The following is a 23,352-nucleotide window of genomic DNA, read 5'->3' as shown; positions in this document are numbered from 1 at the left end:
TACCTGAAAGTCCTCTTTTTCATTAAAGTCCCATTTTTCCTCTGAAAGATTACGATCAGTTTTGCTGGGTAGGTGATTCTTGGCTGTAATCACATTTCCTTTGCCCTCTGGAATATCATATTCCATACCCTCTGGTCTTTTAATGTAGAAGCTGCTAGATCTTGTGCTATCCTGACTCAGGCTCCACAGTATAAAAGTCAACAGCTTGAAAAGTCAAATTGGCCAAATAGAAAAGGAGGTACAAAAGCTCTCCGATGAAAATAATTGCCTAAGAATTAGGATTGAACAAATGGAAGCTAGTGATTTTATGAGAAACCAAGACACAATAAAGCAAATCCAAATGAATAAAAAAAATAGAGGGCAGTGTCAAATATCTTCTTGGAAAAACTGCTGACCTGGAAAATAGGTCCAGGAGAGATAATTTGAAAATTGTTGGTCTGTCTGAAAACCATGATCAAGGAAAGAGCTTAGACATCATCTTCCAAGAATTTGTACCTCTCTAACTTTATCTTCAAAGTCCTTTTTGAGCACCTCTATGGCCTGAGACCAATTCATATTTTTCTTGGAAGCTTTAGCTATAGGGACCCTGACGTTAACATCTTCCTCTGAGGGTGCCCCTCGATCTTCCTTGTCACTGAACAAATTTTCTATGGTCCTTGCCTTTCTCCTTCTGCTCATCTTGCCTTTCTTTTACTTGACTTTTAGCTCCTTAAAATGGGGCACTGTTTCTAAGCTGCAGTATCCCAAGCTTCAGAAGTCCCAGGTGGTATGATTTAAGGAGGATCAGGTTCTTCACTCGCCTGGCCTGTTCCCTGACCCGTAGATGACTCCAGACCAACTTGCTAATCAACCAGCTTTGTCTGTTGTGGTTGTCAGCTCTGATGAGCCTTGCCCCTCCCCCACCTGGGCCACTGCTACTCAAGCCTACCTCCTGGTTCCCAGCAGGGGTGAAAAACCCAAGTTCTGCCTCAGCACCAGCATAGACCCCTGTATTTTCCCCCCTGCCAAGGGCTCAGCCCTCTCACCAGACTGTGAGCTTAGTTCCAGACGACACTGGCACTTCAGCTGATTCAGAGGCTCTGGGGGGTCTCCTTCTCTGGTGAGGCCTTCCTGGGACTGGATCTGTGTCAGGGTGACTGTGGGGTTGGGCTCTACTCCTGTCTCAGCACAGCAGCTCCCTCCTTCTGACCTTCCAAGCCATTCTTGATTAGAAGATGATTTCAGCACATTCTTCTGTGGGTTTTGCTGCTCCAGGCACTGTCCTATGACATTATTTCGATGTTTTTTGGAGTGATTGTGTCGTGAGTTTGAGAGCTCACTGCCTTTCTAGTTTTAACTTCTATTCTCAAATTTTAAAGTTTCTATTCAATCCCAGTCTTTTGAGCACTAATATTTAAAAGTCTTCTAATTCTATTAAAGATCCATTTTTATGTGGATAACTTCTTTAAGTGGTAAGATGGCACAGTGCCAAGGGTTTTGTAGATAAAGGGCCTGGGATCAAATTCTGGCTCTGTCACTTGCTATTTATATGACCCTGAACAAGTCATTTAATTTCTCTTGGTCTCAAGTTTCTTCAACTACAAAATGAAGTGATTAGATGAAGTGGCCTCTAAGGTCCCTTCCAGCTATAGAAAATGACTTTAGGAGTTCCCCATAGGTTTATACTAATTTTTTGCAGGATAAATTATTCTTGGTTGTAAACTTTTATCTTTTGTCTTTTAGAATATTGTCTCAGAAGATTTTCTCTCCTATAAAGACTTACAGCTTAGTTTTATGATGTCCTAATCGTTGGTTCTTCAATATTTGAACTCTTTCTGACTGCTTAAAGTATTTCTTTGATGCAGAAGCTCTGGACTTGGGCTATGAAATCCTCAGTGTCTCCTCACTGAAACTGGCTAGAGGTAAGGGGTGGGAGTACGCTTGCAGACAAGTTCCTGGAATCTCTTTTCACCAGTTTCTACTTCAGCACTCTTTACACCATGCTAGTGATCACTATCACCATATCACTATGCCACCAGGAAGGATTTATGAAATCAATACTTACGTGTGCCCTGCTTTTCTGAGCTCTCTACAAAATATGTCTAAATTGGTTAGAGGTTTGCTGCTGTGGGAAGAGTGCTAGCTTGGAAACATGGCGCCTGAGTTTAAATCCCAGCCCTATAGTCTACTACTTGTGTGAGCTTGGGCAAGTCACTTCATCTTTAACGGCGTCCATTTCTTCCTCTACAAGATGAGGAAGTCTGACTACATAACTACTATGGTTCCTTCCAGTTTCAGTTCTATGATTCTATAATCCTACTGATCTTATGACCAATCAAAGGTTAGAAGATCAGAGAATTTAAAACAGGAAGTAACCTTCCTGAAATTTAATTTCTCATTTTACAGAAGAGGAAACCAGGGCACAAAGAACATTAAATGGTTTGCTGAGAGTCACAACTCTATGACAGAATTAAGAATCAAGGTTTTTGTGTTTGTTGTATGTGTGTGTGTAAATACAGTATTCTTTGACAAAAGTACGGATGCACAATATCAGTAAAGAATCCTGTCACTTGCAAGTTGTTAAAATATATACAATGTTCTTAGCAATGTATGAAATGCACTGATTTTTTAAAAATTAGGTATAAAGAGTATATCCATATAAAAATTGAAAGCGTAAAAAAAGAATTCTACTAATTGATAGGACTTTTATGATCAGTAATGGCATATCAATTTGACTTTCTGAACATGATTGAAAGGACAGAGGTATAGAATTGATATGACATCCTCAGGTTACTAAACAATACCAACTAATAAATAAAGAATTTACATAATATAGCACAATAAAACAGAAAATATAGTCTGTTTGCATTGGATCACTCAATGCAATGACACAAATCTCTTCCACATTTATTTTAAACACTTTTACTTATACAATTGGCAACAAGGTCTGGATAGAGATAGTAAAATATCTCTAATGACCCTTAGATTTTCAGCACTATTCAAAATTAATTTGTAGTAGACAGATGAAAAGTTAGAATTATAATTCCTTGAAAAGGTACTCCATATTGGGCAAATAGAGCAAAGGAATCCACCGTTTCTTTTGGAGGAACTTTTTGTAAACAGAAAATGCTACTGTTTTTGCAAAATCAGAAACAAGGCCAGAAACATGAAGTTCTGGAGTAAACATAATGTATTAAATAGCTTCTCACTTTTTTCTCAAAGGAAAACTAAGAATACTACAGTTATTATCCCTCTTCCTCATTAAAAACATAACGAAATATTTTTAAATTGACAAATGGAAATATTAAAACAAGGGATAGTGGGATGAGGTGGACCCAGTCTTACAGTGAGGAAGGCCTGGATTCACATATTGCCTCTGACACATTCAACTGGATAAGTCACTTAAACACTCTGTTCCCCAAGCAACTCTCTAAGATTTAAATTACAGAAAAGCTACCTGTCAGCAAGAGTGAAAAAGAAGTTCCCCCACCAGTGTTGCCTAAACAGATGAAATCACAGGCAGGACCCCCCCCCCCAAAAAAAAAGGCCACAGAAAATGTCTGCATATGCTTGAGTCCATGTAACTTATTCACATATAAATCATCCAAGTATACTTTAAAGTGTAACATAAATCTGTAATTTTAAGATCATAGGATTTAGACACCCAAGCATCACAAACTTGGAGCCGAAAGGACCCACAGGGAAGGATTGTAAACTTTGAGCTATAAGGGATATATGGTTCAGGTATGTTAAAACTCCTGATAAACTTAATACTTACCTAAATGGGGAGAGATTCTAGGCTTTGAATTGGTGGGAATAATATATTAGTTTAATGTTTACATGTTGTCTCTTTTGATCCTCACTACAACTTTGTATGGTAGGTGCTATTATTATCACCATTTCACACAAGAAGAAACTGAGGCCTAAGGAACTTGAATGATCAAACAAGATAATATTTATAGTGACTTTTTTGGGGGGGCCGTGGTGGTGAGACAATTGGGGTTAAGTGACTTGCCCAGGGTCACACAGCTAGTAAATGTTAAGTGTCTGAGGCCGGATTTGAACTCAGGTCCTCCTGATTCCAGGGCTGGTGCTCTAACCACTGTACCACCTAGCTGCCCCAAAGATAATATTTATAAAAGCAATGATCACAGTGCCAGGCACATAGTAGATGTTATGCTTATTCTCTTCACCATTGCCACTTAACCAAGATAGTACAGCCAGAACTTGAACCTATATCCTCTAACTCCAAATCGAGTCATTCTATCACTTCTCTCTATGTATATATAGTCTGTACCACACAGATTTTATCATATATGTAGAATATACACACACACATATACCAACCAACACTATAAATTAGGAGAACTGGACTCTTCTCCAAGCTCTGCCACCTCCTAGCTGTGTGACCTTAGGAAAGTCATAAAATTCTCTGGGCCTCAGTTTTCTTATCAGTAAAGTCTGGGGACTAGAATAAAAGATCTCAAAGTATGTTTCTTATCCCTTCTTTGGAGTTATCTAGGTGATGCAGTACAGTGTGATGGACTTGGAGTTGAGAATACCAGAGTTCCAATACTGCCTCAGTCACTTACTGTTCAACTTCAGTTTCCTCATCTTGTAAAATGGAGATAATAATAGCACCTACCACACAGAGTTGTGGTAAGGATCAAATAAAATCACATGTAAACCTTAAACCACTGTATTATTCCCACCAATTGTAAGTCTAGAATCTCTCCCCATTTGGATAAAGCTCAAGGAATTTTAGCATATGAGAACCACATATAGGGAGGGGGCAGCTGGGTGTCGTAGTGATAAAGCACCAGCCCTAGGTTCAGGAGGACCTGAGTTCAAATTTAGCTTCAGACACTTGATGCTTACTAGCTGTGTGACCCTGGGCAAATCAATTAACCCTCATTGACCCCCCCCCAAAAAAAGAGAGAGAACAAAAGGAATAAAAGGGTATATAGTTTGTTCATATAACATTAATTTTAGACAACAGCTTAATCTTAATTAAGATAATCTTAACATCTTTATACTCACCTTAACTTTTGCTTCATAAAGAAAGGAAGTATCTTATTTCTAATACTACTGATGTTTGTCACAGCAAAATAAATATTATATTTACTGGTAGTTATTTCTCACTTTCAAAGATCAGAAATTAAATATCTTTTCTTTAATCTCAAGTGCATTCTATTAGAGAGGGGAAAGTAATTGTTTAAGAAACACTAGATATTACTGTGGCATTTGACTCACATCCACATATCCAGCAATACTGCCTTCCTGGAAGTTCCTCACACATAACGTTCCAACTCTTGATACTCCATCTCTTGACTCCATGCATTTCTCACTGGCTGTTCCCTATGCCTAGGATGCTCTTCCTTCTCACCTTCTGCCTACTGTCTTCCCAGGCATCCTTGGAGTCTCAGCTCAAATCCAACCTTTTTCAAGAGGCCTTTCCCAAGCCTTTCCATTACTAGCGTTTTCCCTTGGCGATTAACTACACTTTGCCCTGTATGTGTCTTGTTCTTATACAGTCTTTTCAGGTTATCTGCCTCAGAACTTGAGCTCGTTGAGGGCAGGAACTATTTTTTGCTTTTCTTTGTATGACCAAGACTTAGCAGGAAGCCCAACATACTTAAATACTTGCTGACTCGCCTAGACTTGATCTAAGGCAGGGATTTACATCTTAAAATTCAGCAATTAAGGTGTTACCTATTTGCCTTCATTCTTCATTCATGCTGGGTGCAACACCAAACATTCATATATTTGACACCAAATAAGTCTTCCCTGGCCCATGATGGGGGAGGGAGAGGAAGCAGGAGAGAGAGAGAGAGAGAGAGAGAGAGAGAGAGAGAGAGTGTTGGGGGGGGAGGTTTATGCACTATTTCATTTTAATTCAGATAGATTTGGGTTTTGCCTCTTTGCCTTCATATATACAAGGCTTGATGGTGAACATTTGAGTTTCACTTATAAATTCTGTCGCCCTTAACACTTCCCCAAGATAAATGCTTATTAAAGTAACAACTAAAAATAAAACAGAATGTTTCATACATGTGAAGTCAGCACTCTAGTTTCTTTTCAGCTACCACTGCTACCTTATAGCGTAGTCACCACACCCAATACCAGCAAAGCATACCTAAAGAAGCATCCGTTTGTCCTTGAACTCAGTAGGCACTTTTATTAGACAACCTGTTAGAGTTTATGCTCCTTCACAGAGTGTACTGATCTCATTTCTAATCAGCTACAATAAAAAAAAGTTGCCAATAGTGTAGACGCCTTTACAAAACATTTACTTTTAACTGCTATAAAATGATAACTGTCTCGTCATCACAATGCTTCACCCACTGCAACTCGTGAGTAATTTTTAAATGTTTTTCTATACACTGCAGATGGGGGGGGGGGGGGCGAGGAAGGAACAAGAAGCCATTTGTGCTTCCGATGAGAAAATTAAAAAGCCTGCTGTTGAGTAACTATGAGAAATAACCCAGCTGTTCAAATATTAATTCCATCAAGGTTCTGGATATCTGAGGAAGACTGAGGTAGCCTCTGATTCTCAGCCTACATCCAATTCCCACACAAGCCACCATTATCCCTCCCACAATAACAAAATCTAAAAACAGATGCCCTTCTGCTAATTTCAGTTTGCAGGACTCAAGACACGCTCTTTAATGTACAGGAATGAGAAATCGGATTAGTCTGATTCCACACTTACATTGCTAGTGAAACTGACTTTCAAACGTCTAAAAAGTTAGGGAATTTTTGTCTTGATTTTTCACTCAATGTCATATGTCAGTTTGAATCACCTCTAGTTCTGCATAGAAGCATTAAACTAAGCATTTAAAGTAAAAGCCAGAGAGCCAGAGGAAAGAAATCAACCTCTAAAATGAATAGAAAAATGTGCCCAGAAATGAAAATGGAGCTGCAGTCTCGTCTCTCTATCAGTGCTCTAGTCTGGACCGTCATGGTGTTTGTTAGAGGTGAAGAGTCTCAGCATTAGACAGGAAGCAATAACAAGAATCCTAATTTGGACTTGGTTTCGTCGTTGGTGGTGGTTTGTCTGTTTTTGTCTTTTTTGGGGGGGTGGGGGGGTGGAGCTGGAGGAAGAGGTAACCAGCCCAGCTCCCTTTCAGTCCCCCTGTTGCTATGTCTGCTTGCAGCTGGGGATGTGCTAACAGCCCAGGGACGAGTTGCTACTGCAGCAGGAACTAGGGCTAGAGGCTAAGGCTTTCTGGGAAGTGACCTCTCCCAACTAACTCGTAAAAAAGGGGGGGAGGTGGTGAAGAGGGCAGAGCGAATTGTGAAACTAAGAGGAGCGGAGGTGGAAATGTGGGAGTAGATGGGTCCGATCCACAGACCGCTAGGACGTGAGATCCCTTCTCTCCCCCTCTCCCTGCCGCCGCGTTCCCTTCATCCACTCACCAGTTTGTTCGCTGCTATTCTCCTTTGTCTGATCTGCTCTTTTCTTCCCTTTCTCCCCCGGTTAGCGGCTGCTGCTGCTGCTTCTCTTCTGGTGTTTCTCCTGTGCTCTCAGCACTGCCCCCTCTCTCCGAATTCCCCCCCACCCCCTTCCTAGTCTCCTCCCTTCCGCAGTCCCCTCCCTAGGGCTCTGAGAGAGAATGGTGATAATAGATTATCTCTCCCCCAGAAGGAGGAACCCGGAATAATGCTGCTGCTGCTGCGCCCCGCTCCACACACACACACCGTACCCCCACCCCCGCCGGTCACCTCCTGCACCTTCGCCCTCACTCCGCCACCGCGGACTCCTGCTTGCCCGGGCGGAGCTGCCGAGTCCCTCCCAGGCTTTCGCCGCCTCCCTACAGAGTGTGCTATGCTAACGATGGCTCGGCAAGTGCTGCAATGTCCCTCTCCCGACTCTCCTCCTCACTCCCACCCCCTTGCACCTTCCTGCTGTGAGGGAGGTTTGCTAAAATGCTGGAACTGAGGGAAGATCGCAAATGGGGAAAGGGAAATCCGTAAAAGGGGGAGGGGGAAGGGACTTTAACGAGGCAAGTTGGAAAGGAGGTGAAGATGGCGACTCAGTGTATCGGCTTAGAGGGAAGTAACGAAGAGCCCCCGACTCTGCTTGTTGGGAGGCTGCCGGGGCTGCTCCTTTTCCGCTCCGGGCCTGGGCCTGTCGGTTCACTGGCCAGGTGGGATTCTTGGAAGGGGCAAAGGCAGGAAAGGAGGTGCTGGCCCTTGCTAGCCCGGGCTGCTGCTACCGAAGCATCCGTGCAGACGGTTCGCGGCCGCCCTCCGCTTCTTCTGCTGCTGCTGCCGCACTTTCAAACAGCCGCCACACTCCTGACCACTCCTGGGAGAGGAAAGCGGAAAGGCCGGCCGGGCCCTAGTGCACCCTCTGGCGCTCAGTCTAAGAGCAAGAAGCAGGCTTGCAGGGTGGAGGGGGAGGATTTTCACAACTCAGCAGCTCAGAGCGAGTTAGAGCTCAGACTTGGGACCTGCGGTGCAAGCTGGCCACCTCCCTTTCTAAAGGTCACCTTTTAAGGTTTCCTTTAAACTTGATCACATTAGAGGAGTCAAAAGGCCAGACATGTGGCCTAAGCCAGTCGTGCCTGGGTCTACTGACTAATTCTAGTGCTGCTTTCATTTATACTTGTTGCTTCCTTCAACTCTCTCATTTCACAGATCAGTCATTCAGCTAGTATTTAATGACTACTGTGTTCCAGACTATGCAAGTTGCAAAGGATTAAAAGACAAAAATGAAACAGTTTCCTCCCCCCACCCCAAGTTTACATTTAATGGAGGACATCCATACATGATGTTAAGTCAACAAGCTTCTAGGAAGCACCTACTAACTGACTGGAACTGGGCTAATGCTGGAGACAGAAAAGCAAAAACAGTCCCTGGCCTCTAGGAGCTCACAATCTGATAGACAGTATGCAAACGACTATGCACAGACGATAAATTGAATATCTCAGAGGGAAAGGAGCAAGAAGGCTTCTTGAAAAAGAGTCTTTAAAAAGAAAAAGAAAAAGAGTCTTGAAAGTAGCCTGGGAACCCAGGTGATGGAAGTGGGCAGGAAGAGAATTCCAGGCTTAGGGAAAAGCCAGAGAAAATTCGTGGAGTTGGGAAATGGAGTGTCTGGAGGTAGAAACAGCAAGGAGTCCAGTGCCATTGTGTCACAGAATACTTGGAAGAGAGTAAGGTGTAAGAAGATTGGAAAGGTAGGAAGGGTCCAAATTGTGAAGGATAAAGCCCTATTACCTGGAGGTAATAGGGAGTTTATTGAATAGGAAGATGGCACAGTCAGGCCTGTATTTTAGGAAGATCACTTTGAAAAATGAATGGAGGATGGACTTAGGTGGGGAGAGATTGGGGTTAGGGAGACCAACCAGCAATCTTTCTTTAAAAATTTAATTTAATATATTTCATTTATCCACTATTACATATTAAAACAATTTTAAACTTTTTTTAAGTTTTGAGTTCCAAATTCTATCCCTCTGTTTCTCCCCTTCCCTCTTCCTTAGAAGGTAAGTAATCAGAGGTTATACATATGCAATCATGTAAAGTATTTCCATATTAGTCATTTTGTACAAGAAGACTGGAGTAAAAGAAAAAGAAAGTGAAAATACCATGCTTCAGTCTGTATTCAAACAATATCAGTTCTTTCTCTGGAGGTGGATTAGTCCTTTGTAATTGTCTTGGATCATTGTATTGCTGAGAATAGCTGAGACAGTCACAGTTCTTCACTGTATAATATTGCTGTTACTGTGTATAACCTGGTTCTTGTCACTATTTTGCATCAGTTCATATATGCCTTTCCAGCTTCTTCAGCCATTCCCCAACTGATGGGCATTCTTTTGATTTCTGATTCTTAGCCACCACAAAAAGAGCTGCTATAAATATTTTGTACAAATACGTCTTTTTCTATTATTTTATATATGGCCTCAGATATTTACTAGCTGTGTGACCCTGACCAAGACACAACCCTGTTTGCCTCAGTTTCCTCATCTATAAAATGGGCTGGAGAAGGAAATGGCAAACCACTTCAGTATACTTGCCCCCAAAAATCCCAATTGGGATCACAAAGAGTTGGACATGACTGTAATGACTGAAGAACAATAAAATATTCAATATTCCAGGGGTGAGGTAATAAAGGTTTAACTAGAAAAGGTATTCAATAGACAGTTGGAAATATGAGAATGGAGTTCAGAAGAGAGCTTAGCACTGGATAAATAGATGTGAGAATCATTGGCATAGTTCAATCTTTGAGAGCTGATGAGATGGAGGAAGCAAAATAAGGGGGAAAAAAGGGAACCCAGAATAGAGACTTGGGGGATGTACATAATTAATGGGCATGGCCTGAATAAAGAAAAAGTTAAGGATACTAAGGACTGGTTAGATATTTAAAAACAGAAATGAGCTCCTTATCCCATTTATTCTGCTGTAGGTTTCAGGCTGGGCTGGGACCTTCCTCTGCTCCTGGGGTCAAAGCTATGCAACTGCTTCTCACTTCTGTTTCTGTTCCTTGCCCAGTACACAGCTTCAGGCTTATGACCACTCCTCTCTTAGTTTTCACGAAACTCCTTTTGACTAGTTTTCCTTATACATGTATGACCAATCTACTGGAACTCCAACCAGGGGCAAGGTCATAGTAGTATTGTTCAGACTTAGAGATTAGGAACTTGAAAAGCTCAGACCAAGAGGGCAGCGATCAGACTTCTTTCTGAATTAGACAGTTTAGAGTTCATTGAAAACTTGTGAGTCCACAGCCTGAGCTGTCCCTGGGGTCCTTGAATAACACAATAATCAAAACCAAGAGAAAGCAACAACAGGACTCAAGAGGGGAAAAAGAAAAAAGAACAGCCTAGACTTTCGCTCCTGAAGTGCACAGTGCCTGGCTCTACCAAAATGGAAAATCAGGAACTAAGGCTAGAAGACTGAGCAAAGAAAAGAAAGAATATAATCCCACCATGAAGAGCTATTGTGGTGACAAGGTAGATCAAGACACAAACCCAGAAAAGAATTACTCAAAATATTTATAAGACAAGTATCAAAGAAAAACAAACAAACAGTTTGGTCACGAGGTCAGCGAGAATACCTAGAAGAAATGAAGCAAGAGTTAAAAAACAAGGTTTAAACTGATTTTATAAATAAAATGAATGTGCTAGAAAAAAGAGAAAGCTATGGAAAAAATTGGAAAGATAATTAGCAGTTTGGCATAAGAAGTACTCAAGCAAAAGACTCTAAAATTTAGAATGGACAAAATAGAAATTAACAATTCCATGAGACAACAATAAATAATAAAAAAAACAAAGTCAAAAGACTGAAAAATAAATAGAAAAAAGCAAGGTATTTCGTGTAAGAAAAATGACCCGGAAAATAGATCAAAGAGAGACAATTTAAAAATCATTGTACTAACTAGGTGCCTGGACAAACTATTTCAAAAAATAAGGAAAGGAAACTGGCCATATCACTTAACATTTAAGTGCAAAGTAGAAAAAATAAACTGTCGTTTGTGAGAACAAACCCCAAAACCCAAAATAATTTTAGAAAGAAATTTATTAGGTGGTTTGGTAGAGGAGAGTGAGCCAGAAAGTAGGTGTGGCTTTCTCTCATCCTGATTCCTAAAGGTTTACATTATATAGGATTTTGACAGGAATATCCAAACAAATCACACATACACAATATCAAGCAATCTTGCCAAGAAGGGAAGTTGTAAGCAAGGTCGATTAAGATGGATATCAGCAAATGTAAACATTTAAATTTGAGTGAAGCCAAAATACAAGCTTGGGTGGATCCAGGACCTGAAGGAACCCAAAATTCCTTATAGCCATTTTCAGTATTCCTAGAGAGTTACTGAGGTTAGCATGATATTTTGAGTTCAAACAATCTATAGTCACATAAAGCATTTTTCACAAAACTGTTGGCTTCCTCCTGAAACACCTAAGATGAAAGGTCCTATCAATATTATAAAGAATATACATAATTTCTAGTTCAAAGAAAAAATGCAAGTAACAAGAATGAAAGAATTCAATTATACACAGTTAAGTGCACAGAAGATTAAACTATCACCTAAAAGAAGTGGAAGGCTTGAAATACGATATTACAAAAGATACAGGCTTACAACCAAGAAAAACTTACTCAGAAAAATTAATTATAATCTCATAACTGGGAAGAAGGGATTTTTAATGAAATTGAGGACTTTTAAGCATTCCTAACTTAAGGACCAGAGGTGAGCAGAAACTTTGAAATGCAAACCCAAGAGTTAAGGAACCACAAAAAATGTAAATAGGAGTAGATAATTATTAGGATTGAGAAAGGACGAAATGTTTACATTTTAATAGGAAAAGATTTTTTTAAGTCCCTTCAGAAACCTAATATCAGAGGTTATAGAGGGAGTCTAATAAAACTTCTCTTTTAATGATCTTTTAAAAGGAAAGGGAAAGAAATAACTGATGGGAAAGGAGAGGAAGAAGAAAGGTGACCAAAATTATTTCACATAATTGAAGTATGGAAGTAGAAATCTATCCAAATAAGGAAGGTTTGTGGAGAGTGGAAGACACTTGAACCTCATCTAAACTAAAAGAGGAAAGAACAAACACACACAGTTTGATGCAGAACCACTCAACAGAAAAACAGGAAGGAAAGGAGAGGAGCGAATAAAAAGGGTGGATTAAGAAAGGGATTAGTCATAAGCAAAACCTTGAAGAGTGGTATAAAAGGATAGGATAAAAACTGATTGTGCGGGGGTGGGGGGTGGCGGGAAATGAGGGAAAGGGGAGCAAAAGCAAATCTCAACAAAAGTAGAGCACTAACGCTGAGTGTACTCCTTTCTGACCACCCTCTTAACTCTTTATAAAGAAGGGGCAGAAAATGAGAGAAGGAAAAGAATAGTGTGGAGGTAAATACACAGCTATCATAACTGAATGTGAATGGGATGAACTCACTCTTAAAAGAGTATAGCAGAATCGATTACAAAGTAGGCTCCAACAATATGTTGTTTATAAGAAACACACTTAAAACAAAGATCCAGAGTTAAAATAAGGGATTGGAGCAAAATTTCTTATGCTTCAGCTGAAATAAAAGAGGAAGAGGATAGAAATTGATGTCAGACAAGATAATGTTAAATATAGAGTTAATTACTGAGATAAACAGGGAAAAACATTTTGCTGAAAGGTACCACAGACAATGAATTAATATCAATGCTAAGGCAAATCACATATATAAACACTCTAATTTTAATGCTTTTCTCAAACTGAATTTTATTAATCCATTAAAATTAAAGCTTTTACATCTTAATCATCTCCCCTCATTGGGGGAAAGGTGTAATACTGTATAGATGGATATAATTTTATACATGAACATCTAACTAATTAAACCAGTAGCAATGAGCAACACAAGGAGATAGCAATTCTTTCTTTCCTTCTTTCTTTCTTTCTTTTTGGTGAGGCAATTGGGGTTAAGTGACTTGCCCAGAGTCACACAACTAGTAAATGTTAAGTGTCTGAGGCCAGATTTGAACTCAGGTCCTCCTGAATTCAAGGCCAGTGCTTTATCCACTGTGCCACCTAGATGCCCCCTAAGTAGATGCCCATTTATTTTTTTTATTTTTTTTGAGGGCAATGAGGGTTAAGTGACTTGCCCAGGGTCACACAGCTAGTAAGTGTCAAAGTATCTGAGGCCAGATTTGAACTCAGGTCTGCCTGAATCCAGGGCTGGTGCTTTATCCACTGTGCCACCTAGCTGCCCCCAAGATAGCAATTCTAAAAACTGATTTTTTTTTCTAGTCACCTAGATTACGAAGTTGAAACAAGTAATGGTCTGAAATACAGAACAATAAAAATAAAGACAATAGGGTCCTATATACTTTCATTTCAATATAGTAGCTAACTGATTATACCAATGATTCATTTATAAAATCTTGGAAGTACTCCTGCCATGGTCAGAGAAATGTACTACGAAAGGAGGCTAAGGGACATGGTTGTAAAAATATCAAATTAAGAATGTTCAGACTGAAATCTGTTTGATTTCAGGTAAGAGTCATACATACCTTTTGAAGTAATAGCCAATCATGCAACAGAGTTCCACAGGCTTGAGGCAGGGACCTTTCCAGGTGGGAAACTTTTCTGTTCAGAAAAGAAATAGTACAGTGGGAAACTGAGCTAAGGGGATCCTTCCATTATCTTTGTAGGCTGCCATTTCAGTTTTCCCATTCATTTACATCCACCAACAGCTTTTTCCAGGACAAAATCTCTGAGTGGCTCTTTGCATTTCCCTTGAATAGTAATGGTTTAATGATCAAATAATTATATCTAAACTCAAAACTCTCAGAGCAAATCAAATTACAATGTGAAATTACAGTCTCACCCAGCAAAATTCACTGCTTATAGTTTAAAGCAGAGTATAATTATTTTTTGTGTTAGAATAATAATAAATTATAATAAAATATTTTTCAGTCCTTCTTGGGTATAAATAAGGATTTTCCAAAAGTATTCATTCATCATTTCACCTTTCTTTTTTTAATTGATATACATCCTGATATAAGTTAAGAAAAGGACAGTGGAGTACAGACAGCAATTCAGCTGAACTCTTTCAACATTCCACTTCAAACAACTTTAAAATAACTTTTCAAATCAAATTCTGGAGTGGCAGAGCCAAAATAGGGTCAGGGTGAGACATTTTTCTAGCCTAACACAACTTAGGAGGTCAACAGGAGAGGTCTGTAATACTGAGGTGGGAGCTGGCCTGGGTGTACACAGCAGCAACAACAGTACTGGGCCTTGGAGGCTGCCATGACAGCAGTGGTGGCAGCAGCAGAAGGTTTAGGATCTCTCAGCTCAGAACCAGTAAGGGGGTCAGACAACCAGTCAGAAAGAGATTATAGGCGGTCTTTGCTGGCACTGGGTGCAACTGGTGCTGATTTCCCATGAGCAGTTCTGGGCCACAGTTCCAGGGTGGAAAAGAGCATTTGTGGTCAGTCACAACTGAGCAAGGGACCTGGTCACAGTTCCAGAGGCAAGAAAAGCACTAGCACTTGTGGCTGCAGAAGCATATGAGCCCTTCCTGGCTAAGCACCAGAGTACAAACCAAGAAAACAATGACTACACCTCTCCAAAGATCACACCACTTTCCAAGCAATGAAAACTTGTAGACCCCCAGAACTAGTTCTGAAAATAGGAGCATGAAAAACCCTGAAGCTTATAACAGTGCCTTCCCATGCCCAGGTGAGCAGAGCCACATTTTAACATAAAGTTCACAGTTAAGAAATAGGCTGGAAAAATTAGCAAGGTACAAAAAAGAACTTGACTATATGATAGATGGGAAGACCAAGCTATAAACTTGGAAGAGGACAATGTGTAAACATCTATAAGTAAAGCATCAAAGAAAAATGTTAAACCCAGGCCCAACATGAATCCTGGAAGAGTTAAAGAAAGTAATATGAGGTAGAGGAAATATAAGGAAAAGAAATGAGAGTGATACAAGAAAATTATGAAAAAAATATTAATGACTTGGTAAAAGGCACAAAATAATACTGAAGAAAATAATACCTTAAAAAATCAAAATTGGCCTAATGGTAAAAAGAGGCATCAAAATTCAATGAAGAAAAGAAGTACTTCAGAAGCAGAACTATTGTTTTTACTCATTTTCAGTGGTGTCCAACTCTTTGTGATCCCCATTTGGGGTTTTCTTAGGAAAGATACTGGAATGATTTTCCATTTCCTTCTCAAGTTCATTTTACAGATGAGGAAACTAAGGTAAACAGAGTCTGCCACATAGCTAGTAAGTGTCTGAGGCCAAATATGAACTCATGAAGATGAGTCTTCCTGATTCCAAGCCCAGTGTTCTCTCCACTGCACCACCTAGTAAAAAAGACAGGATACCTTAAAAAGCATAAGCTAAATGGAAAAAGAGGTATAAAAGCTAACTGAAGAAAATAATTCACCATAAAATTAGAATTAGGCAAGTGAAAGCTAATGATTTAGTGAGACTTCAAGAAATAATAAAAGTCAAAAGCATGAAAAAAATAGAAAACAATATAAAATGTCTCATAGATAAAAAACGACCGACTCATAAAATAGAACAAGGATAGATAATCTATGAATTACTGGACTACCTGAAAAGTCATGGTTTAAAAAAAAAAAGGATTATAAACATCACATTTCAAGAAATTATTAAGGAAAATTGTCCAAAGGAGGGAGAAAAATTTGGTACTCAAAATCTTACAGGGGCCAGCTAGGTGGCACAGTAGATAGAACACTGGCCCTGGAGTCAGGAGGACCTGAGTTCAAATCTGACCTCAGACACTTGACACTTACTAGCTGTGTGACCTTAGGCAAGTCACTTAACCCCAATTGCCTCACCCAAAAAAAAATCTTACAGAAATTAATGTTGAAAAGAATATTTACATAAGATTGGGGAAGTTGCATTAAGATAGGAAAAAAATATTTGATAGACTTCATTTGAAAATTCATAGGGGACTATTTTTCTTTTATTTGTTTATTTTTAAAATAATATCTTCCCCTAATTACGTGCAAAACCAATTTTTTAGGTTTAGAATTTTATTTTCCCAAATTACATGTAAAATACAAATTTTGACATCAATTTTTTAAAATGTGTTCCAAATTCTCTTCCTCCTTCCCCCCACCAAGAACTCAAACAATTCATTTTAAGCTATACGTGAGCAGTCATGCAAAACATTTCCACATTAGCCAGGTTGTGAAAGAAAACAGACAAAAACAAAACTTCAGATAAAAGAACTAACAAAAAAAATTGTGCTTCAATCTGTATTCAGATATCATCAGTTTTCTCTCTGTAAATGGATTGCATTTTTCATAAGACCTTCAGAATTGTCTTGGATCATTACATTGCTGAAAATAACGGAGTCATTCATAGTAGATCATCTCACAATATTGCTATGTTGTATACAGTACATTTAACTTTGCATCAGCTCATGCAGGTCCTTCCAGGTCTTTCTGATAGGATCCTGCTCATCATTTTTTTATAGTAAACTACATTTATATAGTACTGTAAAGAGAGATTTCCTTACAACAGACCCATGAAGTTGATTATTGTAGCAACAGTAATAAATAACATTTATATAGTACCATATACCTGACATTTTCTTGACAATAGCCCAGCAAAGTAAGTACCATACATTTTGTCATCATCGTCAATCAATCCTCCTCTTCCTCCAATCATCAGTTAATCAATCATCACCACCGTCATCATCACTACCTTACATTACTCTTGCCTCTGCTTCAAAATTTTTTTCACAGTTACTATTAACTGTTTCCCTCCATCCTATTCCCTCCTCATGATATTTACTATTTCCTATCTTCTTTTACTCTACCCCTCCTCAAAAGTGTTTTGCTTCTGACTGGCCCCTTCCTCACTGTGCCCTCCCTTCTTTCCGCCCTCCCTCCTTATCCCCTTCCCCTCCTACTTTCTTTCAGGGTTGGATAGATTACTCCACCCAATTGAGTTTGTATGTTATTCCCTCTTTGACACTTAATAGCTGTGTGACCCTGGGCAAGTCACTTAACCCTCATTGCTCTGTCCCCCCCCCAAAAAAAAAATAAAATATATTAAATAGAATAGAAAGGGAGATTCAGAAACAACAGAACTCAATAACCCAGAATTTGATAAAGTGGAAAATATAAATTACCTATGAAAATAACTCCTTATTTGATTAAATAAAACTGTTGGGAAAACTGGAAAGAAGTCTAGCAGAAATGAGGCTTAGACCAACATCTTCAACTATATTCCACAATAAATTCTAAATTGCTATGTCTTTAATATTAAAGATCATACTGTAGAAAAATTAGAAGAGAAGTAGATCATATACCTCTCACAGCTATGGGTAGGAGATGTGTTCTCCCCCCCCCACCCTGCCCCAACAATGAGGCTTAAGTGACTTGCCCAGGGTCACACAGTAAGTGCCAAGTGTCTGAGGCCGGATTTGAACTCAGGTCCTCCTAAATCCAGGGCTGGTGCTTTATCCACTGTGCCACCTAGCTGCCCCCACAAGTGTTAACACATTGCACATGTTTTCAGACTTTTTCATTGTACTGATCAGTTGTGCTGATTTTTTTCTCCTCTCTAAAAAAATACTATTTGTCAGATGGGATGACTCTCTGGAAGGAGGAAAAGGAGGGATACTTGGGATATGGTGATGTAAGAAACAAAGTATCAACAAACATAAATTAATTTTTAAAAAAGGATCAGGAAATGCTTCCTGTAGAAGGGAAGATTTTAGCTGGTACTTGAAGGGAGTAAGGAAAGCTAGGAGGTAGAAATGAGGAGGGAATGTATTCTGTGTTTGGGGGACAGCCATCAAAAATGCCTGAAAGTTGGGAGATGGAGTGTCTTATTTAAGGAAAAGCAAAGAGGCCTATGTCATTAGATAGAAGAGTACATTGGGGAAAGTTTAAAGTGTAAAAAGATGAGAAAATTGGGAGGCACTTTGAAGGGGTGGGCTGGATGCTCCAGGGGAGTGGAGGTGAGAGGGTGAGGTGTTACTGTTGGAGACAGGTATTGCTCTCAGGTGTTGATGTAGGGGACAGCTGGCTAATGAGTACTTCCCTTCTCTGAGAGTGGGTGGGGACAATTCTTTAAAGATTATGTCTTTTTGTGCCCTTTCTGGACTTGCATAGCCTGGATATAAATCAATATTTAGGTGTGGCCTTGGACAGACTCTCTTCTTTGGCTATTGCTCCCTCCAGGCTTACTTATGTTCAGAGGCAATTTTCTGGATCCACATGGAATATTTATATGCAAGAGTAAAAACTATGCTATACCACTGAGAATAGATCTCAATCAATGAATCAATCATAAACTTTAGACTATGGCAGAAAAATCTATATCATGACTAAGGGGAATTTCTTAAGTATACCACAAATGAGGGGAAAGGACTTCTAACAACTAGAATCCTTTGCCACATGTGCTCTCAATTTGAGTTTATTTCCCCTGGACTCTGTACTTGTGGGTAAATGTGTCACAGCCTTTTGCATGGACAATTGTACCAACTGTTCTTATTTACAACTTCAGCAAATAGTACTTTATACAAGTTATTCAAAATTGGCTGACTAAAATTATTTTCAACTGAATCTTAGGGGAAAGGCGGGGGGTAGAGTTTCAAGGCAATATATTATTAGAAAATGTCCCTTGCTCTTCAGGGGTAACTAAAACCCTGAAGGGGAGATAAACCCTTGACCTGAGACTCATCTGTGAATGTGGGACTTGGGATAAGGAACCTCAGAGTATATAAGCATTACATATAACATTATTAATAAATGTAAAAACAATATTCCCATTTAGATATCTTCTTACAACTAGCTTGGCCAGAGACTAGGATTTCTTCCTCTTGCTAAGAAGGGAATTTCGTAGCCATTTATATTTCCTATAGCTAGAAATAATAAAGACTGTGTCCACTTACACTGTGTATATACATGGGTTATAGCACAGTTATATTTTGACATATTTATGTACCACCATTTATTTAGCCATTCTCCATTCACCCATTTTTTTAGTTATTTGCTGCCACAAAAAGTTCTGCTATTGTCAAGGCCTACCAAAAGAATCCCCACAAATATTGACTTGCAAGAACCCATAATACCCATTCCTATAATATGATACCTTTGATTTACCACCACAACTGTGACTCACACAGGGGTCTTTCACTCACCTCCACATGATCAGTTTGTCCCCCAAAGCCTTACATGGAAACTCGAGTTCTTCTATGTATTTGTTTAGCATCCCCCAGTGCTATTATAGTAACCTGGCTGACAGTATCCAGCAGACTCTTGTATGGTGGTGGCCTGTCCCATTTTCCAGTACATCACAATTATCTTTAGCAAAAACGTGACCTGATTTCCTATGAAAATGAAAGTTCTGATCAAATATACTTCAGAAGTACTCAACCACAATTTAGATTCCCACCTATATCTTTCTAATGTAAAATGTACTCAAGATTGTTCATTCTAAGTCTGTTGCTTTCTCTTTGTAGATATAAAGAAGGGTCTCAACATTTTTACAGTGACTTTACTTAAAATGATTTAAAAATTAATATGCAAACACTTGCATTTGTCCTAGAAGAGTCATGTCTTCTGGGTGGTTGTATCACAATAAGGTATGTTTTCTGTAAGGAGGTCTTTCCTTGGTATTAACTCTAATAAAAATAAAAGTAGAGAAAATTATTTAAGATAATTAAAACCAAACACAATTGTAAGCACATTGTCATGTTTATATTAGAGGCATTAGGATACCAAGTTTCAACTTTTTCGAGTTTCCACAAAGTGTGATTTTTTTTTTCAGGTATGTATAAAGAGTAAAGACAGTGGATTTAAATGACTTAGTGTGGTTAAAAATTATTTGTGGTAAAGATTAATATCGAAAATTTTAGCTGAATCATTTGGGAGGGGCTATACCTGGCCCACCCTGAGACTGCGAATGCTACTAAGCAGCTTTTGAAGGACCTCCCCTTTTGTGGGAAGAAAACTCCACGGGAAGGGAGTCAACTTGCAGTGGGCGGGGCATTCAAAAGGTTGCACCTTTTCAGCCTGAAGAGCAGTCTCTGGCAGTGCTCAGCTTGTGGTGGCGTGTTTCATGCACTGTGTTGGGAGTGCTGGTTCTCAGTCTGGTGGCAGTTCGGGATTGGTGAGTTTAAGCCTAAATTCTATAGGCTAAGCTTAGAGCTAAGACGATCCATCTGTACTTCTACTTCCTTGTTTCCCTAATTGGTTTCACCTTTGTAGTCTAATTAATTCCCAAGCAATAAAACCTGATCCTTTATGAACTAAAGCTCAGAGGCTCCTTTTCTTATTGGCCCGGGAGGTATATATATATATAAAAGGGAAAGTTTAAAGGGGAGATTAATGCTCCGTATATCCAATTTTGGCCCTCACATTAGCAATAACAATAAATTGTACAGGGGGCAGCTAGGTGGTACAATGGATAGAGCACCAGCCCTGGATTCAGGAGGACCTGAGTTCAAATCCTGCCTCAGACCCTTGACACTTACTAGCTGAGTGACCCTAGGCAAGTCACTTAATCCCACTTGCCTCACCAAAAAAAAACCAACAAAAACAACAACGACAAAACAACAAAAAAGCCCACAATAAATTGTATCGTCAACCTGTCACATTCCTTTTAAAATATTTCACTTATATCTTTTATTTTTACATTGTCTATATTTCCAAATATAGCCATCCCCCCCTTCCACCTATTCACAGAATCAGGCCTTGTAAAATAGAAATAGCAACAAATAAAAGTGGTTCAGCAAAACATTAGCCAAGCTTTATGCAACATACCCATGGTCCCTAACTTCTGCAAAGAAGAGAATGAGATGTATTTTCCCATTACTCAATTGAAACTGTTTGGTCATTCATTTATTTCTTGTTTTTTTGTTTTTGTTTTTGTTTTTGCAGGCAATGGGGGTTAAGTGACTTGCCCAGGGTCACACAGCTAGTAAATGTCAAATGTCTGAGGCTGGATTTGAACTCGGGTACTTCTGAATTCAGGGCCGGTACTTTAACCACTGAGCCATCTAGCTGCCCCTTTTTTGTTTTGTTTTGGGTTTTTTTTTGCATTCATTTATTTCTTAAACATTATAAATTAAGCACTGCATAGCATTCAGCAAAATATTTCCATTTATGAAAACAAATACAAATAATTTAGTCAGATGACTAAAATAAGACCACTTTAACACAACAGATTTATTCCAACCAGCTACATAAAAAACATGACTTTTAAATTTAATTAAAAGTTAAAGAAATTTACCTTCCTAGGCATATACATTTTTAGAATTTGGACTCCCTTTTGAGCCTGGCCTTATTTTTACTCACTTATTATACTTTGGCTCTATCTTTCAAATTCTAAGGAGTAAATAAAAAGAATTTTCTTCACTATGAAATCTATCAATATTTCAATTGTTTTTTGAATACTAGCCTCATCACAGAATCTGTAAAAAATCCACTTTAACGGATCTTGCTATTTAGTAGACTCAGACATACCACAGGTCAATTAATGTATTATACATACATCATCTATATAATAAAGCTCTCTATGATCCAAAAGACTTATAATATACCTTTTTCACCCCAAATGATATGATAATGGATTTTAATGTAACTTATTTTTCTTTAATTCTTAAAATCTGTCCTAATCTATTTTCCCTTGTATATCTTTTTATTTTCCTTTCAAAGAAATCTCATTTCAAGGGCATGGGGTTGTTTAGCTAATATTATTCCCTGCTTTGAAGAGACCTAATTGTGAAAGTAAAACTAATAGTGCTTAGCTATTGTTAATACTTCATCTAGGCTCTTACCATATCTAAAGAGACTCCACTGAAAGAAAAAAATATGTTCTAATTTATAACCTATCATCTGTGGCTTCCATTTACCAGTACTCCACTTTAACAACGAAACACTTAAAAGCTATATAGTCCTGGGCAAGTCCTTTAATTTCTCTTGACCTCACTTTCTCACCTGTAAAATATGCATATGCATGCATATGTGTTTATACATATACACATACATACGTATCTATGTACTTGCAATCAGCAAAATTTTGATTTCTCTTCTTCCAATAGAGAAAGAAAAAGAAAGCCCCAGTTTAAAAAAAAATATATATATATATATATGAATCCTGGTGGTTTATGTTGCTTTATCTTCTGTCCAGCAACTTTTCTTAAGTTATTATGTCAATTAATTTTAATGTAACTTTCTAAGGTTCTCTAAGTCCATTATCATATTATTTGGAAAAAGAAATAATTTTGTTTGCTTATTCTCTCAGTTTCTTTTTCTTGTCTTATATCTATAGCTAGCACTACCTTAAACTTTAATGTCCATAATGCATACCCTTGCTTTATCCTTTATGTTTGTACTTGGATTTAGATAAATACTATTTATTATACTAAGGAAAGATCCACTTATTCCTATGATTTTCAGGGGGTGAGAATGTTGCTTGGGTGACTGGAAGAATGATGGAGTTTTTGATAAAAATAGGAAAGTTAGGAGGGAGTAGGTAGGTTTGTGGGAAAAGATAATGGACTCTATTTTGGACATGTTGAGTTTGAGATGCCTAAGGGAGCTATAGGTAGAGATGTCTATCAGGCAACTAGAGATGTGAGACTAAAGCTCAGGAGATAGATGAGTGTTGCCTATATGGATCTAGAAGTCATCTGCAGAGATATGACAGTTGATGCCATGGGAGCTGATGAGATCATCAAAATAGAGAACAGAGAAAAAAGAAAAGATGGCCTAGTATAAAAGATCTGTTACACATGTACACAAAGAAGGCAGGAAATTGATAATGATCCTGCAAAGTAAAGTGAGAAGAAATGGTCCAACAGATAAGAACCAGAAAGAGTAAGGACATGAAAACCCAGGGAACAAAGCATATCCAGGCATGGGG

At 38.7% G+C, this 23,352-nt stretch overlaps 1 protein-coding gene across 2 annotated transcripts in view; it reads right to left on the bottom strand.

The window, feature by feature from the left end:
* Window positions 1–7,541, bottom strand: part of CDC42SE2 (CDC42 small effector 2) — a 132,695-nt gene extending 125,154 nt beyond the window's left edge. The window contains exon 1 of one of the 2 annotated variants that reach the window (XM_043975825.1): window positions 7,399–7,541. The gene's annotated coding sequence lies outside the window, so the exon portion shown is untranslated. The remainder of the gene's footprint in view (window positions 1–7,398) is intronic. The other variant, XM_043975826.1, reaches the window with a different exon arrangement.
* Between the last annotated feature and the right edge of the window lie 15,811 nt (window positions 7,542–23,352).

The sequence above is a fragment of the Dromiciops gliroides genome, chromosome 1 (genome assembly GCF_019393635.1).
Source record: "Dromiciops gliroides isolate mDroGli1 chromosome 1, mDroGli1.pri, whole genome shotgun sequence".
NCBI classification, from domain to species: Eukaryota; Metazoa; Chordata; class Mammalia; order Microbiotheria; family Microbiotheriidae; genus Dromiciops; species Dromiciops gliroides.
Note: the sequence above shows the minus strand (reverse complement) of the source record. Positions and strands in the feature narration are given on the sequence as shown.